Source organism: Siniperca chuatsi, linkage group LG7 (assembly GCF_020085105.1).
Source record: "Siniperca chuatsi isolate FFG_IHB_CAS linkage group LG7, ASM2008510v1, whole genome shotgun sequence".
In the NCBI taxonomy this organism is placed as follows: Eukaryota; Metazoa; Chordata; class Actinopteri; order Centrarchiformes; family Sinipercidae; genus Siniperca; species Siniperca chuatsi.
Genome location: NC_058048.1, coordinates 24583897 through 24605989, shown reverse-complemented (window position 1 = coordinate 24605989; position 22093 = coordinate 24583897). Strand labels below are relative to the sequence as shown.

General features: G+C 39.1%; 1 protein-coding gene across 1 annotated transcript in view; it reads left to right on the top strand.

Moving 5' to 3' along the window:
• Window positions 1-22093, top strand: part of LOC122879021 (protocadherin-16-like) — an 83514-nt gene that overhangs the window by 40410 nt on the left and 21011 nt on the right. The window lies entirely within an intron of this gene.

The window sequence follows — 22093 nt, the reverse complement described above, 5'->3', positions numbered from 1 at the left end:
AAGTGTTACAACTAATCCTGTAATGACAACTACAACACATCATATGAGGTGAGGCAGGGAAAGACAGTTAAGTCTGTCACCAAAGAATACTCTACTCATAATCTGTCATGTTACATTGAGCAGATACTGCAAGAAATTACAAAACCTTAGAGAACAAAACTAAAAAAGCAGTGGTAAGCAAATAGCGCCGCATGGCGTAAGCTGACATTTTCCCTTTCATTGTTCAAAACATTTACGTGATTTTTCATTAATCTACCATAGATAAGAATGTAAATAGAAGGCTTGTATAAATCCCAATAAATATGACCTCATACATAAAATATAACACTGCCCCAATGTTCAGAGTGGCAGCAGGCTTTCTGAACAGTGCCTGGTAGGGATGCCCCGATCGCATTTTTTGCCACAGATACTGATTGCCGATCGTCTTTGAGCCATATCAGCAGATATACGGCAGATGTGGTATTATAGCAGCTGATATAGCAGTATTAAAAAATCAAGTACTGGAATACCTTGAAAATAGCCCCTTTTTTAACAATGTGCTTAAAAAGTCCTTGAAATTCAAATGAACCACATAATGCTGTCTTATATTTTGACCAAAGTTTTGTTCATCAAGTCATTATAATTAAATTGCTCAGAATCAGAAATCACTCAGCTTTTTCTTTTTTTAAATTCTGACGTGTCACTGTCTCTGACTCGTTACCAGCTCTCCCTCTCCTTTCTTCCTCGCCTAGATTTGCCTGTTACCGAACACAAAATATGCCAGCGAAGTGTAGATTTAATCCAGCATGGCTGGAAATTGAGCTTTATAGCGACTGGCTTTTGACTTCTCTGTTTTATACCAACTGCTGACTCCTCACTCCTAACTGGGCGATCAACAACTGCTAGGCAAAAAGCAAGGCTTAACTAGTCTGTTGTAGGCCACATTTTGGCCTTTGTCATGGCTCAAAAACTGACATCCATAGAAACGTTTGGTCTCAACTTGAACCGGAGCATTTGCAGATTAATTCCATACCGATATGTTATGATCCACTACAGTTAGACGCGATACGAGAGAAATAAGTTGCTGTTTTCGTTACTTCGCCGCCATCTTGACTGGAAAGGAGCCTGCTGTATGTTGCTGCTATGCGTCTGCATTGTCACCATATTGGCGAGGTTGCTATGCGTCCGTGTGGACGCCATATTGGAGAGGTGAAGATCCGCTAGTAAACAAATACAATGTGCGTCCTCAATCGCGATCGGCAGCTAGAAAGCATTAATACCGATCTCCCGATTGCATATTTTTTACTGAATATCGGCTAATAAAGATCGGCGTCTGATCGATCTGGACATTCCTAGTGCATGGTGCTGAAATTAAGTCTAATAAGCTACCAGATGAGTTACACTTAAATGTGGTAATATAATTTAGCCTATTTGACCAGAACAGATTTGTGTCAACAACAGTACTTTTATCCAAACATAAATTAAGCAAAATATCATCAACAGCTCATTATTGTGGATTACAATCATTCTTAAAGTAATTTAAAAGTCAGTGGTGAATTCTTTTTGTTCTTGGTGAACCACAGGAAGATGCGCAATAAATTTCTTCAGATGCATATTTTGTGGTGTGGTCTCAATTTTTAATTCTTCACTCTTATTGTTACAACTTAACCCAGGTTGTGTTACAACTTGTGGGGCAGGTTGTAACAATGGAACTCCTTGTATTTGACATTAATTCATGAATTAGGCTATGTGATATATCAGAATCAGAAATACTTTATTGATCCCCGAGGGGAAACTCTTTTGTTACAGCAGCTCACTATCACGTCAGTGCACACAGGAATAGAAGTACTAAGCAAAAAATGTTATACACTATAATACAGGTCAGATAAATTAAGTACCATATTTGGAGAATTTGGAAACATTGCTATTTGTATTAGACAAGTAAGGGTACTTTGTGTCAAAATTTGAGAGCTCTAACACAAAAATTCTGCGAGTTATAGGTCCTGAGGCAAAAGGAGAAACCTCCCCTGGTCTCTCCTATTTTAGAACTCAAAGGCATTTCTCTCCCTTCAAAATGTCGGGGCATAGCTATGAACCTTGAGCACCTCCCTAGCTAAAGTAACATTACCTGACTATCTTCCTCATTGACATCAGGCATCTTTCTCTTCTTGGAGAAATATTTTAACAAACTCATCTGAAAATGTTGTCAGAAATATTTTGATACATAGCTTACATAAACATCGTTGGCAATTATTTTACAGACGTTTATTGAAGTAATGTTTGGCTACTGGTATTATGATTCACTGAGTTCACTAACATTAATGTTACCTAGCTAACGTTAGCTGGAACCTTATTGCACAATATATTATTAATATTAATAATAATTAGTTGGCCATGAACATTAAAAGAATACATCTGAATGTTTAACTGTAAAATCTATCTAATTTAACGTTAGCTAGTTAAAACCTTTTTTCTTTTTCTCCAGTAACGTAATCCTATACATCAGACTGGCATTGCGTCATCAAGCAGCAAGTGCCAAGGCAGTGAAAATGTTGGGGGGACAGAATCACACTTTCACATAACGCGAGAAACAGGAACCTACCTGTGTACAGGTTGTAAAACAAATAGACAAATGAATACAGAACTGATTTGATGCATATAATATACCTGAATTTTCACTGTTAGTGTGGCAAATAGCTAAATAATACCAGTTACAGTTACTACTGATGGATAGCCAGCTTGAGTGGGAGGTTGATGGAGTACAGTCATACAGTATCAGAATCAGAAATACTTTATTGATTCCCGTAGGGAAACTCTTTAAATAGCAGCATCAGACACTCGTCTCCAACTAATTGTAATAATTTGCAAAATGTATATAGTGGAAACACTGGTCTTAGAAGAAAGTAGCAACAGTTCTTTTTCATACTTAATAATGTACAACATAAGATCCCAGTCCAACTTTGGCTATGCACCTGGTATTCTCAGGTTTTACTAGTTCTCCTCACCCAGCCTTTACCCTCTGAAATGAGATGTAATCTGTTTGAGGAGTGGTTGATCTGCTTATCATTTCGCTACACACAGAGCCAGTTTCTCCCCCAAAGAATCTATCATGTGACAACTGAATATTTAACCCATCAAATGAGCTTAAGTTATACTGGTGAAGCAAGGTTTGAGAGATCCCATGACTTCCCAGTAATCCACAGTCCCCATTTCCCATTGGCTTTTACAATTACAATATGTTTTCTTTGTTCCATTTTTCTTTTCTGCTATTAACACTAAAACAGCACACATAACCTTGGGTTTCTTTATGAAAGCCACAACTAATCCCTCATTACCCCACATTCAGGCATTTATTGAAATCTTTGCAAGCCTTGTATGTGGTCCTGCTGGATTAGTGGATTCAGCATTTCACAGTTGAGAATCCCCAATGCATCTGCAATACATGCATGTAGATAATGCAATGACATGTTATCTCAGGATATTTTTTTGTTTTCTCCCAAATGTCTCTGCCATCATGCTGATCTATGAAAGCCAGGGCCCTTCACAGCAGCCACAGTTAAAGATACTTTTGTTAGATACTGCAACTGTTTGTAGTTGAAGGGAACATACTCTAGTGTGCTGATGTAATCTGTTAAAGGGAAAGGAAAACATTGTATAGTTGTTGCTGAATGAGCCCTGGAAGGCCCCAGCCTCAGAGGAAAGTGGGGACAGGGGGTTGGAGGATTAGTGTTTTTTCTCAGACTTTGGCTTTACTATTCCCCACTTTTTCCTCACAGTTTTTTCCCCGTTTCCTTTCTTTGTAAAAGGGTACTAAATTTGCTCCTGGCCTCATCGTACAATGCACCCTTTTACACTTTCAGACAAGTATGACTGGCAGATGTTAGATACTGTTGTATGTTTTTTTAAAAGATTACATGGAAATACTTTACAGTGGAAGATCTCAGATAATTTTGCAGTCTGTGTTTCTTGACCCAAATCAATACAACAGAACAGGACATCAATACAAAGATTCACTTAAATTTTCAGAAAAGAACCTCAGACTGAAACCATAAGCATGCGGTCACATAATGGTTATGTATTATCTTGAGCGTTGTTGGTGTTCTTTAATGTGGCTTTATTTTCCAATCCCAGTGCTTCCAATAAAGAGTAGACATCAGCAGTTTTTAAACCATAATAGAGTTCAAACCATAATTTTGCTACCCTGCCATGTGAGCAAGATGCTTATATGAGTCTTCAGTTCCACAGTTTGAAAGAATCGTAGAGGTTTTCCACGCCACATCCCAAATTTTATGATTTCCTAATAAAAACTAAAACCAGGAACTACAATAGTGGATGGGACCAACACTGAAACTTTAATATCTCTGACAATACTCTACAACATGTGATCTGTAATGCTAGCTGTTATGTTTTCATAAAGACAGTTCTGTCAGGAGGCAGGGTTAATCAGCACCATAGGGGTGCCATGTGCTCTGTCTGTTTCTCCTTCACAGTTGCTCTCCTACTGTTATGCTCAACTGGGTCACATTTATCTTCTCCTCAAAGACAACTCTGCTCTTCTACAGCAGTTGGCCCTACTCAGTTTCAATTTTAAATGCATCACTTAGTGCTGGAAACAGAGACATACCAAATGAAAAATAATGCTCCCTTTTTTGGTTGGTGAAAGAGTTTAATGACCCTCTTCTTTCATGTCACAAATGTAAAAACATCTCTCTTACTTTCTTTTTATCTCAATCAAAATCTCTCTCCTGTGTATTTTCATTGGGTTGTTTAGTTAATCTTTCAGCACTTCTTCCTTTGTCTGGCTGGCTTAGGGCTGCTCTGCCACTCGCACCAGCTCATCCACTAGCCACGAAACCAGTGACCCCAGGGCAGCCTCACTGTGTTCATCTTGGCTCTACTCCCATTTCAGAAAGGCACCAGAAACTTAAGACACGGGTGCATGTGTCTTTCGAACAGCTTATCCTCCCTATTACAGGACTTGAATTGCCTAGTAGCCCCTGTCATTAAACAGCCTACTCCTCTCTTTGATCTGGTCAAGGTCTATGTCCTTCCTCTCTATCTGCTCTACTGCTTTCATGAACTCTCCTGTATGCCAATACTGAAATATCACTGTGACTGCTATTATCTCTAAATGAGAAGTACAAAGCAGCCTCTTATATGCTTAGGCCATTTTTCATGTAATAGGTGCAGAGATAATCTGTTCAAATTTCTGCCTCTAATATAAAGACCATATGAGGATTAATCTGCAGTCATACCTGTAAGGAGAAACACATTTGATCATAGTTAGCTCCTTGGTGTGTTACAGTAGACCCATGAAGAACGAAAAGGGCAAGAATGAGTCTTACAGCTGAATAAATACAACTTATCAACGAAGCTGCTAGAGAAAAGTCACATATCCTTTACTCATAAATCCACATTTGCCCAAATCAAAGTCTGGTTTGTGTATGGACAGTCCGCTATCTATGAGGATTCAATTCAATTTCAATTCAATTCAATTTTATTTATATAGCACCAATTCATAACAGAAGTTATCTCATTGCGCTTTTCCTATAGAGCAGATCTAGACCGTACTCTTTATAATATTAAAGACATTAAATTAAAGGAGAGACATCAAATTTGAGCAAAATACCAAACTGCCTCATTAAATAGCAGCAAACTAGTGTGCCATCCAAAGAAAGCTGGACTATTTTGCCTTTCACAGAAAGTAATCACAATGCAGCTACAGTAGGTTGGTAAACAAGATTAAACAGGATGGCTTTATATGATTTCTGGCTATTAAAGTAAACAACTTGCTGTTTACAGTAAACTTTTGCTGCTGTTAAAAATGGCCTCCTGTGATTAATGACTGGAAAATTTAGTTTTTCCCCCTTCTTTTTTGTGCTCGATTTGGGGGACAGTGACTGCACCATAACACCCTTGCCATCTTCCTCTTTCCCCATTCAGATAGACAAGGAAGAGAAATGGTGACCTTTGACAGTTGTTGTGTCTGTTAGGTCAGGCAGTCCTTACACCCTGTGACACATTCCACTCCTTCCGATAAATCTGTCCTCAGGAATCAAACTGTGATTTATTTCTGCCATTGTCACAGGGGTCTAGAGTCAAAGCACTCAACAGAGAGTCACAGAGGTTAGTGTCCAGGGTCTCCCAGCAGGATATGATACATTAACCCATTCAATTCCTGTGTAATATCCTTTAACACTGCTTTAACGGGCTACTTTGTTTAACTATTATGGGCATGTTTAAAAGACTAATATGCATGACTATAAATAATTAGTTCAACTGAACAATAGCATTTACAAGACACAAGAACTAATGTAGAGTAATGAGTTTCTCAACCACACATAGTACTACTGTCAGTTGGTTATAACAGTCTGGGGCTTTTGTAATCGGGTTATTCTACAAATGACCTGGTGCACGTCAGTGAAGCATGAAATATACTTTTTCAATTTGAATTTGTGAATCATTAATAATAAATACATTTATTTATTCAGAATAAAGACATATATACATATTGAATTTTCTCCTGCTTATAGGTAGTATTAAGAAATATCTGCATCAGGAAAGAGGACATATTGTTCATGTTGTATATTCGTGAAGGAGTGAAGAGACACTTTTTATGCTTTGCATCTGGTAACTGCACATTTTTATGCATTGCTAATGACCTCCACAGCAGATACGTGAAGTAAAAATTCAGAAGTAAAATTAATATGCTGTATTTGTGAGTTGATTAGAGGTGATTGGAGGTAGAGCGCAGCATTGTGTGGCAGAGAATATGCAAAACTCCACTGAAATCTAATTTGTCTGCATCTGTTGGCATTAAGACTTAAGGAAATAAAAAATACATCTTAACAAATTCTTGATAAATAATCTTAGATCTAAGACTAATGTACCGTTTATCTTGGTCGATATATTGTGTTTATTTACTTACATTTCTGCAAAAATTACGTTAACCCTCATAAGTGTGAATGTTTGTCATTCAAAGCTTAATTGAGCTGTCAATTTAGTTTGATGGCTCTGCAGTAACTGGTTTGCAGCAATTTTTATACCACTGTTTTATCATTTAATTTGAATGTAAAATGTCCTGCATTCAGTCATATAAAAGTAGCAGTTGTTGCTTACTTGTTAAAAAAAGATCTCTGACTCAAGAATTTGAGTCAATCAGCATTACTGGAGTTGAAAAAGCATCCGGTATGCCCCTGTTGATCAAATGAGAGAGGAGTAAGAAAGAGATACTGACATCAGCAGACAGAAATCGTCTGGCTTCCACCTGAAGGTACAGAGGTACTGTCCCTCTGATGATGAGGGATTCTCCAGAGTATGGTATTCACACAAAACTGATGATGATGAAGCTGTGCTGGCAACTGATTATCTCACACAAGAAAGGATTTGAGATTAACCATAGCACCATGACATATGTTTTGCTGGAACTCTGTCCTACCATAACCAAACTAACAGCAAAAGTTGAACTTGTTGAATGTGTCTACAGATAAGGAGATGATAGATGATGACCCGTTCACCTCTTCTATGTATGTGATGTATGCATTCCATTATAATGATGATGTTTCTCTGCTGTGTTCCTGAGGTCAATTTAGCTCAGTGCAGTTTGTTCTAGCATTTTCATCACTCATAGAACAAGTAGTCACAAATTGAGACGAAATGAAACACAGAGGACGTCTGGAAATGGGGTTTCAGCATAGCCAATGAAGCATCGACTCCAACATCTAAATGACAGAGTGTGAATACTGCAGAATTGTAGCATAACGTATTAAAACATTAGAAGAAATGTTGTCTTTTGGCTTCACTCTCGTTAATAAGTGGGTTACTGCTTGTGGCTTATTTGAAGCTTATTTGCTGGTTTGAGATGCCCTATAATATCATACCTCAGAACATTAGAGCAGTCTTTAATTACAAAGTCAGAACAACATTTACTTGGATCATGGAAAAACACAAAAGACTCCAGGGAGAAGTTAGGTGCCAATTTATCTGTGATTTATATTACCCTTACTTTTTCCTGTGCTGTTATTCACTTGTCTGCCTCGGTTATTGATAAAGGCAGAAGAAACTCATATGCCTCCCTGACACATGTGGCTGGTGGCTGGCTACCAGATGAAAGACAGAATAGATGGTTGCCGGGCCGAAGGTCACGGAGGGCAGCTGGACATTTGGCTGACCTGTGACCTAGTACCTCACATGTTAGCCAGAAAATTCTGCATGATAGGATTAGATTAGGTATGCTTCGTACCCTTTTCTGTGTAAATCACACACACAGATGCATGAACCCTCACAAACATGATAAAGTATTGTGGGTATAGGTGGTTTGGGGTAGACACTTGAGACCTCTCAAGACTGGAAAAGTCAGTTCAAGTCTCTAGCCTTTTCTGTAGGTACCAAACATAATGCTGTTGTACATGACGAAGAAACAACATCAGCAGTACAAAGCACAACACCTTGCCAGCTACTTTAGCAAATTTCTGAACACACAGAAAAGATGTGTTTTTTATTTTCAAGATATCAAGACAAGAATGAAATGGGAAAACCATACAACATTTTGGGAGAAATTACTAGAAATACCGTCACTCAGTTAAAGTTTTTAGGACATTTTCACTATTGGTGGTTTATACAGTGTGATTTTATCATTTTTATTCATTCATTGTCTATACTGTCCACTTCAGGGTCACAGAGCCTGTAGCCTATCCCAGCATGCATTGGGTGGAGGGCAAGAAAATACCCAGGACAGGTTTCCTATTCATCTCAAGGCATGTCACACTGAGCTGATTAGGGTCTTGGCTCTGACAAGCAGATACACACACACAGATCTGCCATCCAACTTTACACGCCCTTGTTGTAGGCCATTGTTGTTCTTTTGGGTGAGCCTTACTATGCTCCCCATGGGTACATACCTGGATACCAGGCTACTACTGTAGGCTGTAGGCTCGAGGAATGGGCCCAGTTTTCTCTTTTTAGGTGACTGGACTCTCTCACGTTCAATCCACGTCGTTCTCAATCTGGCCCCTAACCCCCGGACCAGTTTTCTTTGGGAGGCCCTACCAGGAGCTATTGCCCGCAACAAAACAACAATTTATGGAGGGATCTGGCCTGAGCAAAATATAATGAGAGATGCAATATCCTTTATGTAAATGCATTTTGTGTTTTATATCATAACAAGTCATAACAAAAAAAGTGCATAATCTGATGACATTGACATGGCTTTCATCAACATCAAGCAGCAGTCCCAGTTTAATGAAAAGCAATGATCATATTAAAGGCTCAGTTCACACAAATCTAAAAAAGACAGCCGTATTTGTAGGAAGTTGTGGGGAAAGTTTTGATTTTTTGTTTTACGATATCTGCTGTCAAGACTTCTACCACTCCAGTTTGTTGTGTTTACAGAATCAAAAAATTCAATTTGACAAACTCAGTAGCTGCATGTCTTTCAAGAAACAATATCCTAGCAACTCAGGATATTCAATTTTTTTCAGATTGTTTTTATATTGGGTAGACAGAAGTTTTCAACAAAAATTGTTGATACCACTAATTGGTATCAACAAATTGATGTTTATGTGTTTTGGGTGAACTGACCCTTTAATATTGTGCTCTAGCAATTCTAAAAACTAACAACCGATACCAATATACATTTAAACCTCTGATTTGCTAATACTAACAGCGTGGAAAGCTTGTAGAATTTCATCACTGAGCTTCTTTCCACCAGATGCCTACAGAAGGCATTCTCATGCACAGCTGGGAAAGCAATTAATACTGAAGCATATATCCAGACACTTGATGTTAACAACCCCATCCTATGTAAGTCTCGTTGATCAGCAAAAAGCAGGAAATGTAATCACTGAACAGACTCAAGCTTGTGGATAAGTGCTCTCGGGTAGTATCTGAGGTAGATTTGAGGTGTGTATGAGTATACCATGGGGATCATCGGGGAAAGTCCTGGCCAAAGCTCAGCTTTTTTGTTACCCAAACAGGTTTTTATCTTTCAAATAGATTAAATATGTTTGATTCAGACTTGTGTGTGTTCCTTTTGGGAGCTTGCGTGAGTGTAATCTTGTGGCGGACATGTTTACTGTGGAAGTCCCTTTTGCTCTGAGAAACAGCTGAAGTGCTCACTGACTACCTTATGTATACTCAGAAGGGATTGTTTGAAATGAATCACATGAAGGAGGGGACTGGACATGTATACAAGATAAAATATAATTACCCTATCACCTAAATATTTTGCTGAGAACTAAATAAATATCCTAGCAAGGAAATGAAACCCACCTATTGCTTTGGACAGTTAAAAGAAATTGGGTGAAAAAAAATGCTCATGAAGCAAAGCGAACATCTCAGATGGTAAACAAATATCACATAGTAACCATATTGAACATGTCAAATAGGAAATGGGCTCGAACATAACAGAAAGTGTTCCAGTTTAGGAGGTGACGTAGTTTTACATGTGGAAATATGGAAAATCTCATTATCACATTTTCCAGCAAGTTTGAAAACCAGATAAAAGGTGTAACGATGACAGCGTGCCAGTGTCTCTATCCATCTCCTTGTGACAGAGCCAGAGTTTTATGTGAAGAACAGCTGTTGTTTGTTGTTGGCAGGGAACTGTTTGGAAAGTTATGGTACATATTGCGTGTGTGTCTGTGTGCACTCATCTGTCTATCTGTACATGATCTCTGTCCGCTCAGGATGAATCTCTGTTGACTCGCAATTATGCGACTCGGTAAAACAAAAGAAAGAGATCCAAACAGACACTCAGCTCTCCGGACCATTTCCAATGCCAGAGTGTGTTGTCTTTGTGTCCAACCCACGTCTGAACCAGGGATGACTTTCTTCAGGGCTGGGCTTACAGTTAAACAGACTTTACTTGAGAGACCGTGTGCACGCCAGAACCCTGCCTGGGCAACCTTCATTTGTTTGCCATGTTTATCAGTCAGTGACAGAGTGTGTTTATGTGTATGGTTCCAGTGGGCCTCCATGACCCCAATTCCCTGACCTGAGTTGGGATGTGATTTCTTTTAATAAAGCAACTGAACAGTAACTTCTTTAAACATGCTGGTAACCCTTTAACTGTGTAAATAAATAGCCTTTATTTAACGGAAAAACAAGATCAAGCCTTTGACAGGGTTACAATGAAGCTTTAAGTCTCCTAGGAGAACGGTTGATAAGTTGACTGATTTCTTCACCAAATGAACATTGAATGAAATGCTGATGACACATAGCAGCAGAATTATGGTCAAGTTAAACTGTCTCCAAGCCACACCACAGCAGGAAAGTCTGTCAACTTCATCATTATGGGGAGCAGCCACCGCCTGGGGTGAGAAAACTGAGTAATGATGTGAACTGTCACATAGTGGAGCCACTGCCTAGTGCATTTAGAGAATATGTAAGCACTGTGCTGATGATCTATTAATTTATTTACATTTTACATCACTAAAGTAAGTGGCTCTGTCAAACTATTTCAAGTACCAACCTTAAAGACACCAGCTCTTCTCTGACATGCTATTACTGAAACCATGTAAGACATAGTGTGTTGAATCTGAAATGCAATTTCTACAAGAAAAATTAAGTGATATAAACACACACAAAAATGTTGTATTTTGTGTGTTAAAAATTCCTCTGTTGCAAATCAGAATCAGAATCAGAAATACTTTATTGATCCCAGAGGGGAAACTCTTTTGTTACAGCTGCTCACTATCACGTCAGTGCACACAGGAATAGAAGTTCTAAGCAAATCAGAATATAATACACTATAATACAGGCAAGATAAATTAAGTACCAAGTGGAGATAGTGGATAAGTATAAAATTAAAATAAGTGTAAAGTACAAAGTGGATTACCGGTTGATGATAAGTATGTATGGTATAATAATACAATGTAATAATATAAGTAATAAGTAATAGTGCATGAACTGTCAAGTTAAGTGTAGCTTATTGAGATGATTATGAGATGGTAGGGCCCTAATATAGAACATCTTACCGTTAGAAGTTTATTTGTGTGATTCTCCTATGAGGTCTAGACACTCAACATAAGCAACTACACACAGTGACACAATACTCTGCCTCTGCCTTCCAAACTGCCTGTTTTAATTACTGTTTTCCAGCAAGCTGAAATGAAATTACAATGGCAGTACGACTGTCAATAAACATATCCTTCATACTAGGTGACTTTTAAATCTCAACTATAAAATCAACCACCTAAAAATGTCAGTGTTTTCTGGAAGCTGCCTCTTATGCAACGATTTTCCTATTTCCCTCTGAAAGATGAAGGCAGTTTAGAGAGTTTTTTATTTTATTATTTTATTAGGGCCCTACTGGTGCTGTATAGTAAGAGCTGCAGAGCTTTGGAAGACTCGAGTCCCTGCCACACCACAGATCTGGCTCCCCCTGCTGCGCTGGGAAACTCGACCAATCCATCCCAGTCTTACTCTAACTGCTGACCTCAGCTGTGTCCCAGGAAGAATACTGTAAATGCACACAAAGTGAATACTACTTGTATATTTGTGTCTACATGTCTGTACCAATGTCCATATGTGCTGCATAGTCAGCATCTGCATGTGATTCTGTGTGTAGAGGAGAGTTCTTCATGCAAATTTAAATCCTCATTGAAATAATTTTAAAGCAGAAGAGAAAGATTTCCTTTATGATCAGCCAAACTATCAATGCAGACAAGATGATTTAAATCTGATGTCTCCAATGTGTTATTCATTATTATTTTATGTGCTGCTTTCAGTTGACCACTGAATAATAAAATTAGCATGTGGTTGCATGGTACTTGCTTTGAACGTCTCTATTAGAGAATATGAATCCATGTCAAACATTAAGAGTTTACTATCTCCTAGAGGGTTTAGGCAAATTTGACTTCACTGGTTCTCTATTGATGAATGCAGTGTTCTTTGTTGCCAGTTGTGATCACAAATTTACTGAAAGAGTTTGATCACAGGAATGTAGCAGCCTGTACTGTAGATCTGGCTCACACAGAGAAGAGAGGACAAATTCCAGCGTTGAATAGTCTCATCAAACAGGCTTGTGGATCTGGGAACCAGGGTACAATCTGGCTCTGCAAATGCATCTGCGCTGTGTTTGTGCATGCCATGCTCAGTGGGCATTCTCCCACCCACTGCAGGCAGCTGTAGCACTAGCCTAGCCCACATCAGTGCTCGTGCACCCCCACACGCTGTGCATGGTTCATATTAGCTCCCCTCCCACCTATCCAGACTCGGGATCCACTGCCTGGCCTGCCTCAGCAGACCAGAGCTCAGCACAGCTATTGGATGGCTGTGAAAGGGATGACTCGCTGAAACTGAGCCAAGCTAGAGCCTGACAGGTCCTGCTCCATGGGTATCTAATGCAAGGTCACCTCCCCTGGAAGATATCTTGAGAGAGTGGATCAACTCAGCAAGCTTCTAGCATCAGTTCGCCTCCCACACTGAACATTGGGCAGGTCTCGGAGGCTTTTAACTGGCTTTGACTTTTGTGGTGATTTGGGTTTATTGGAGGTTACTTCATAGGTGCACTGTGACCCACAGTAGTGTGCACTGATGTATAATCATGTGAGAGTCAGTCATCGTGCCATGTCACATCAGATTTGAAAATGCTGCATTTATGCTGCAGTTTAGTGCATTTGCATACATTATTGAGGTGTAAAAAAGCATTTTACTAGCATTATGCCCCCTGAAGTGTGTTTAGGTTCCAATTCACCTAGACTTTTACACTTTGCATTAGGTTGAAACAAACAAAAAATCTACATCTGCAAGGCAGCTAATGGCAAACAATTTTACATCCATTAAAAATATTAAACTGTGGTAAAAGGCAGGCTCCTCCAACCCACCCCACTTAAATCTTCTAACCTCCACATCTTGTTATGAGATTGTCATTCAAAATGATTATTCTTCAGTGCAAATAACTCAAACTAGCAATTTTCTCTTTGTTTTCTTTCCATAGTGGTCCACATGCATCAGAAAATAGTGGCAGGTTTGTTTCTCCCATTTGACCTTTGGAAAATAAACAGGCTAATGTTTTAAGCAGGAGTCTCTCCAATGGTTCACTGAACTGCCTCTGTCATTCCAGGTGGCCAAGGGTTAACGCCACACGCACCAGTATGCTTATGCTTCCAGTGGAGTTTTTGTCATATTTGTTTTTCTAGCCACCATGAAACCTTTGTTGAAAATTATCCCTGATATTGTGTGTGAAGGTGGCAAATGCTGCACATTATGGTGAAGTCCTCCCCAGCTGTGAGCCTACACCAAGTTCAGCAACATGTCTGGCGTGCAGGCCTTTCCCAGGAGCGCCTACTAACCGTTCCACCCATGTGCTTTTCAAAATTAAATTGCGAAAGTTTTTTAAAATTTCATCCATCTACAGGACATTTTAAATAAGAGCTACAAATCAAATTCTCCTAGTTTACCTGTTGGGGTCATGGCTCATATCAAATATTGACTGGGTTATAACACACCAGAGGGCTTTTAAAAACACCTTAAAGTTGTTTTCAAGGTGTTGAAGTCACATTCCTTCTTGATGACCTAGGACCTGCTTGTAGACGCACAGTAGTACTATAAACAGAATCTTTTATAGAGCAGCTACATACGTGAATCTACACTACTTCCTTGCCCTAGTAGGCCTTTTTATCATCAATATTGCAGTAATTTGTACTTAATTAACCTGCGCAGTTAATTTGAAAGCTGAAATAGTTTTGCATATCTGGTCTTGAATGTAGCTTCCACTCCCTTCGGCTCTATTACCTCTACCTCTCCTCTCTGCTCATTTAGCCTTTTCTGGAACCCTTTTCTCCTTAAATGGTTTGATTCTTAATCACTTCCAGATGCAAGGTCTAGATGAAAGACAGACGCTTCAGTTTTAGAAAAAGTCAAATGAAAGTTTGAAAAAACTTCAGGCCACCTAACTTCCAACAACTGAAGTTTGTCACAGCCCTTAAATTGCAAACTACGAAGAGTGCCTGCATATATATATTATATTATATATTATACAGGTATTGTGAGACTTAAAAAGCGTGTGGTGTTTTGGAACCCTGACAGTTTCAGAAGCACCCTGAGGCAAGTCTGAACTCAAACTTATTCTGAAGACTCTACATTTCTTATGTTGTTAGATTCTGTCAGACGCATTGTCAGGGTGCTTGTTTACAGGAGATTCATTAGGGCAAATATATGATAATAAATGCCAAGCTACGACTTGATTAAGGACTGAGATTTGAAACACCACTCTGAACTTTAACTGTAGTGCCACTTAATGGGTGGAATTCTTGACATTATTAGTCAACAGATGCATTTATTCCAAATCAATAGCATTAGCTGTAAATTTAAAGTATTTCTCTTTTTTGTCCTATAATAAGTTATTACAAGCATTGAATTTCAGGTAATAACAATAGGGATGTACCAGCAATCATGGAGACATAGCACTTAAGCAAGCACTATACTGTGAATCCTGCTATAATGTCATCGCATTTATAATCTTAAAAGAAGATAACAGTAATTCTCCAAAGTAAAATTAATCAAATTTGGTGAGTGATAACTAAAAATAGCTAATTTATTAAACAAGCCTTGTTTCTGTAAGTGGACAAAATCATCTTTGGTAACAAAAAAAATGCTAACGCCAGATGAATGATTTTTTAAAATTGCATGTTATATCAAATTCAATTAATCTACACACTGACCTTCTACCCGCTTCACACACAGAAACTCTGTCACAATGTTTTGACTCACTTTTTTCCCAGCAGTGTAGTTGTTATGGTGAGTGATGTGTGAGAGGAAAGGAAAGAGACAGAAACCATACCCTGTCCTGTGTCTGCACTCTAGGACCGAGTGTCATTATATCCCTGTCTGCTATATTACCTCCCCTCTGTTCCTCTGCCAGATATGTGGACCTTACACCATACTAACCTGCTGCCCTTAACCCAGGTCCTCCACATTTATGTCAAAGCACTACACAGAGAAAGATAAAAAAGCTGCAGTTCATGGAACCATTGTTGATTTAGAAATCAATACTTCTTTGTCTCCTCATGTCAGAAAGTAGTTTCTTTTATGCCCTAAAAGAGCTGAGACAATCCCATTCTAAGAAACTAGGACTGTAGGACCTGGTGGGGCAATAAGCTTGGCAAAATGTTGCCTTCCTGCTACAGACTAGTCAAAAAAAGTTCAGTTTTTACAAAAGCAGCCAAAGGTTACATAGACTGAGCAACTTAATCATGTCAAGACCATATAATTCTGGAAAATTTACTGTAAAATATTATCTGTTGTCATGTTTATCCTTCAGCACATGTGTAATGAATTTTATTAGTGTTCATCTACAGTTCTAGTCTGGTCAAATCATTCGCCCTGCAAGGACAGTTGGAACTCATTTCCATAGTGAAAGGACAGTTGTGGATGATATGATTTGGAAACTAGCACATAACTGTATATTTTTGGAGAAATCAGTGTGATTAAGATGGTTACTGACATTGACAGTTATATGGTGTTTCACAGGGATACCCTAATACAGCAGATGTATTTTAATGGACATCTGGATGGAGAAAGTACTTGACAAATCTGGAATAGATTGTTCGTGTGAAGTCATGCAGGGATATTGAAGGAGGTTTTGTGAATTTGAATAGCTAATGATGAACTCTACATAGCTGTTTGTTCTGTAATTATAAACAATATGTCGCTGTGCCAATGCCAGTGTAATGTTGCTGAGGCTTTTACAACAGAAATTATGCAAAGGATAATTGAGAGCTGATGTAAAATTTTCATTCAGTGGAGTCATGCTTGAATTGCTGTTTTTGAGTGTTTCCTGTGAATAGAAATTATTTGGCTGGCCACACAGAAAGATTTCTTCCCAACCAAAAGGATTTATTTCCCAAAAGCAGTGGGGTTGTAGCATGGTGGTGTTGTTGTATTAGTCCATCCATCCTTTCAATACTTGTTCACATGACCCTTGTGGCCTTTTGTCTTGCGCTTCCTTCAGGTCAAAGTTTTTCTTTTTCCAACACTGGCACATAAGGTGTTTCAGAAACTGTTGGCTGGATTTCCATTAAATTCCCTGTGGATATTAATGGTCCCGAGAGGGTGAATCCTAATTTCTTTGATGTCCCCCTGACCTTTCCTGCAGCATCACCATCAAGCCAACATTTCCATTTGTAGACAAAGAATATCAAAATATATCACACTGATTGCCATGAAATAGACTTTAATCAACTCATGGCATCAAACTTAACATTCTCTTAGAGCCTCAACTTCATGTCAAAATTACATTTCCAAAGTCAAACTCACTTTGCAATACAAGCAGCCTCTTCTCCTTTACGCATGCAAAGCTATGCCTATGCATTTTTAATAAGCTGTTGTTTTTAACTTTACACTTTAAAATACTAAAATTAGAAACTGAACAAATACACAGGAAAGAAAAAATGAAAAAATAATCTCAAGACCTTTTTAATACGTCATGTTCACCTCATAGCTAGTGACAGCACAGTATAGCGTTGCATTGCATAGTCTTTCAACCAGGTAATAGTGCCTTAGGGGGACCACTATATCTGCTCTGGCTTTCTCCTACCCTGTATACATATGTAGACCTGCCCTGTATACATATGTAGACCTGCCCTGTATACATATGTAGACCTGCCCTGTATACATATGTAGACCTGCCCTGTATACATATGTAGACGAGCTGAGGAACACAGGCAGCTGGGATAATTCTTGAACATCCATTCTGTTCAAGCTGTTCAGCGGGGACGTCCTTGGAAATTTCATTACTTTTATCACACTTACACAAAGCAGCCAGACATCACAGGTCACAGTTTGGCAGTGTTTAATGTCACTATTTCGTAGACCTTACACATCTTAAACTATGTAGTGAAGATTTCAGCTTTTTGTCTCCTGAGTAACCACCAAAATCTTTCACATATGGTTGGTCGGAATCCAGACAACACTGTGTGTGCAGCAAATGTTTGGAGTTTTGATATATTCGTCAACAGTGTGTGGGCTTCTTCCTTCCACCAGGCCAGTGTGGTCTCTGTCTGGGTCTTTAGTGTGGTGGTGGACATGTCATAAAGTCTCTGACCTGCCTATCTGCTACTTTAGCAAGTAGTGAAAGAGGCCTTTAGGAGGTCTCCACCTCCCTCTCCTCATCTCTGCTCTCCTTAGAAGTGATGCCAGGACAATAGAGGGAGAGGAGTGTGCACGGCTTCACACCAGCTGTGAAATCTCAAAGCAACTCTGTCTAGATTTCTGCAACACGCCCACTTGTTTGATTTCTTTGAGCCTACACTTTCCTCTTTGCCTTTACTGTCTTTTAATGAACTTCATGTCACTCCATCAATCTATCACATGCTACATCTAATTGCTCTTGCAGGAGTCCTGCTATTACAGGCTTAATTGGTCATGTCTGTGAAACAATTGAAATGAAAAAATTATGTTTGATATCGATTATTTGACATTGAATTCATTTCTGGAAAGTTTCCACTTTTGGAGAAAAGGCACTTGACTGGGATTGATATTGCTGTAAATCTCTGATCAGATTGACATAAATTGTGGCATTAGTGGAGTATAAGCTCCCTATCATAAAGATGGTAGCTAAAATGTCTCTGGAGTACTCAGCTCCCTTACCTTTTATAAGTCTCTACAGTTCAGTAAATAAGGTCCTCGTAATTCTAGATCCGAAGGGATGGGAACTTGTTCCTGTTCAACATCCACACTGATCTCTGTAACTTAAACACTTCCTTAAACCCATCTCAGTTGCATGGCCAACTGGCCAATGTGTCACATATGGTGCTTTAAGTAACAGCACTCTTCAAGTAAGATAAAAGCAGGCTCAGTCATAAATTTCAGCTTAAGAAATTTAGAAATGTCATCCTGTATTTTCTGAACACTACTTTATGCCACAAAGTTGCAGAATTTAATTCGGGCCAGAGTCACAGTAGCCACTGCTGCATACTCATCTGTGCTTGGTCTGTTTGCAAAGAGATCTTGGTGAATACAAAGAAGAATTTGGTATAATCAGAGCACAGAATGAACTCTGTTTCGCTCTTTTGCTGCACAGGCATCACAAGACTGTGATGAGCAATGACTTTATCCCTGGTGTTTGTACGTTTGTGTCTTTGCTTATGCATCTAAGATACACTGAAAGGACGTGTGCATGCAGAGTTTGATTGATGTGTGTGATAATTTCCCTGTTGGCAAACATTTACATGCGCACTCCGTCATTTGTGGCCTATTTGGATTGGCAGAGGTGCGGCCCTGATTGGCTGGTTTCACTGAGGACTACGTGAGACAGATTTGTTTGACTGGGCACTCTAAAATACGGGGAGCATGATTAAAAAATACATCGCCTTCATTTCACCCCTTGTTGGCCTCAGTGGTTTCGGCTCTACATCATTCATTTACTCACAGGTTTTTGCACCAGTGTTTTCCACAGTGGAGCTTTTTTGCATGGCTGCACAATGAAGATGGATAGAGGAGCAGTAGCTTGGGCAAATAAGGTCACGCTGACATATATGTGTTTGTATTATCCACAAAAATGTAAGAACAAGAACTAGAAAGCCACAGTGGTCAATCATATACTTGTATGAGAATTCTAATTGGCCTTTTTGGGAAATTCAACTCTAAAAATAGAAAGCATCCAAATCCTGGGTTTGTTCTTTTCCAGGCCGGGTTCTCTCTCAGACCACAGAGTGAGGACATAAGATGGGCCAGAACACTTTGGAGCATACAAAAACCTCAGAATCATTATTCCATTTGAACATATTATACATAAACATACAAAGGCATGTTCTCTCGTGAATCCTGTTCTCTTGATTGGACAGTCAGTCAGTCACAAAGTCTCCTCTGGAAAGCTCCTGGAATCTGATGGGAGAACCACAAAGTGCCCCAGTTATCTTTGGATTCCCCCAGCTTGTTTTACTAAGGAGTCGGCCAAACGTTGCCTTTCCCCTGCTGATAAGACAGCTCCCATCATGCCTCACTCACACACACGGGGTGTAGGGAGAATACTGTTGGCTGCTGCTGCTGATCTAAGATTACTCCTGCTTTTGAACTTTTAATCCAATAGAAATAGAGAGTTTGCATAATACCTATACATTGCAGTGGAAAGAGTAAAAAGCCAGTGGGAAACAGAAAGAGAGGCCCCTTGTATCCATGTCAAGATGGATACTACAAAGTGGTGAGTGGTATTTTTCTCCCCCCTGCAGGGTGGAGAATTCCTACTTATGACTGGCACGTCTTAAATGACTTTCTTGGTTATAAATATTTCCTTTTCTTCAAAATTTACAGTATGCCCGTGTAGAGGAGGTTGTAACTGTAATGTACTCACCGCATGTGAGTACATATTTAGACTAAAAAGATTTAAGATAAAACTGAACATTTGAAAGGGGAACAAGTGTACAAATGTTTTGTCCAAGTACTGAGATGAATGATGGATGACTTCTTGCTGTGACATTGTGCTGAACTGCAGCATTACGCAACATCCCAAGCAAGCATCAGTCTTTATTCAAGACTTTGTGAGAATCTTGTTTCATTTGTTGAGATTTACACTTGCTGTATTATTGATTTATCCTAATCTTTGATGCCAGGGGCCACATTTCGTTAGGTTATCCTCATCTCTCAGGGTTCATGGTTTGAGGTTTGGCTAATTGTCCTGCTCATTTTTCATTTGCATATGGCCTCATATGTCATTTCTTATGGGTGGCTGGCAAATTATAATTTCCTGGACAGACAAGTCTCTGCGATCCAACAAGATGACACTGATATGTTGCTATTAACTTAGAAATGAGAGTGGAATTGAAATCACAGTCTCTGCAGATTCCAATATAGACTGATTGCCTCAGGCATTCTACTTACAGTGGTTAGGATTTATGCAAATGTAATTGTGTGGTTTATTATCTTACAGTACATTCCCCAGAAAAGTCATACACTTAACTCATGGAACATATTGTTGTCAGGTTTTCAAACCACATATGGCTCCAAATATCCCCACCACTTTATGCAGTACTTGGAGCACTGGGAGAAGTGTAATTATTAAAGCACCGGATCTTTCTCATGTAAATTAATTTCATGCCGTACACATCATTCAATCCCCTGTCTCTTCTCAATTTGTTCTTAACAGAAAAGCTCAGTATCTCTGTAGCACACACTGTACCACTGTACTTCGCTCAAGTTTAAACTTGAACGCACAGGGAACCCTCAGTGCAATGTGAATTGTGTGTTCAGTGTGAAGTAAGTTTTACTGTGTATCATTATAGATTCATAGAGTGAAAAGAACTCCAACTCCCACCCCACCAAAAGTAACTTTCATTTTCTTTTTTCTCTTTTCTTTCTCTTTTCATCTTTTGTTTCTTTCTTTTTTCAGGTTTTCGTATCATAAATATATATGTAGGCTTTTTACATGTGATTTTTTATTAACTGTATGGGTGTACTTTGTAAAAAAAGTTTTTATGGATGGAGTGGAGTCTGCTCGGGAAAATTTTGTAGCATATCTGCTGGCTTTTTTAATAGTTTTTTTTACAAGATACCTGGGGTATTGGTAAAATGCTCCTTCAACTTTCCCTCCAGCTGACACTCATCACACAACTGTGAAGAAAACAAGCATAAAACACTGTGGGGTTGTTATAAATAACTTGTCCCCCCTGCAAAATGATAAAATATTACAGTAAGCTGCAACCTCCACGCGTTAAAAGATGGAGTAGCTTTCTTGTATTGCTCTTGGTTTCCCCTTTCCTCATGTGGTTTATTATTCTTCTCTTTGGCTTGCGTCCCTGCCAGCTTTACAACTCCCTCACTCCTACACACCATTCACCCTCTGTCAGGAGTTACAGTCAAGAGTGTGGGGCATGCTCTCTGCTGAGTCCCCCGTCTACCATCTGCTCAGGAAAGAGATGGAGCCTGAATTACCACAGCCAAACCTTCATCACCTCGAATGAATGATTTCCATCTACTCACACTCATGCCGATCTTTAAAAAGTTGGCTTTTGATGATAAGCACGGCTTGCCTTATTTTTCTTGGCAATGTTCCTGATGACTACTCCGTCTTACGCAGAGGAGGCTCCCTGCTGCTGAGTGTTGGAGCACCAGAGCATGAATCAAGCTCCTATTTTCTTCCAATTAGTGTTTTCCTAAAAAGATCCATTTATAATAT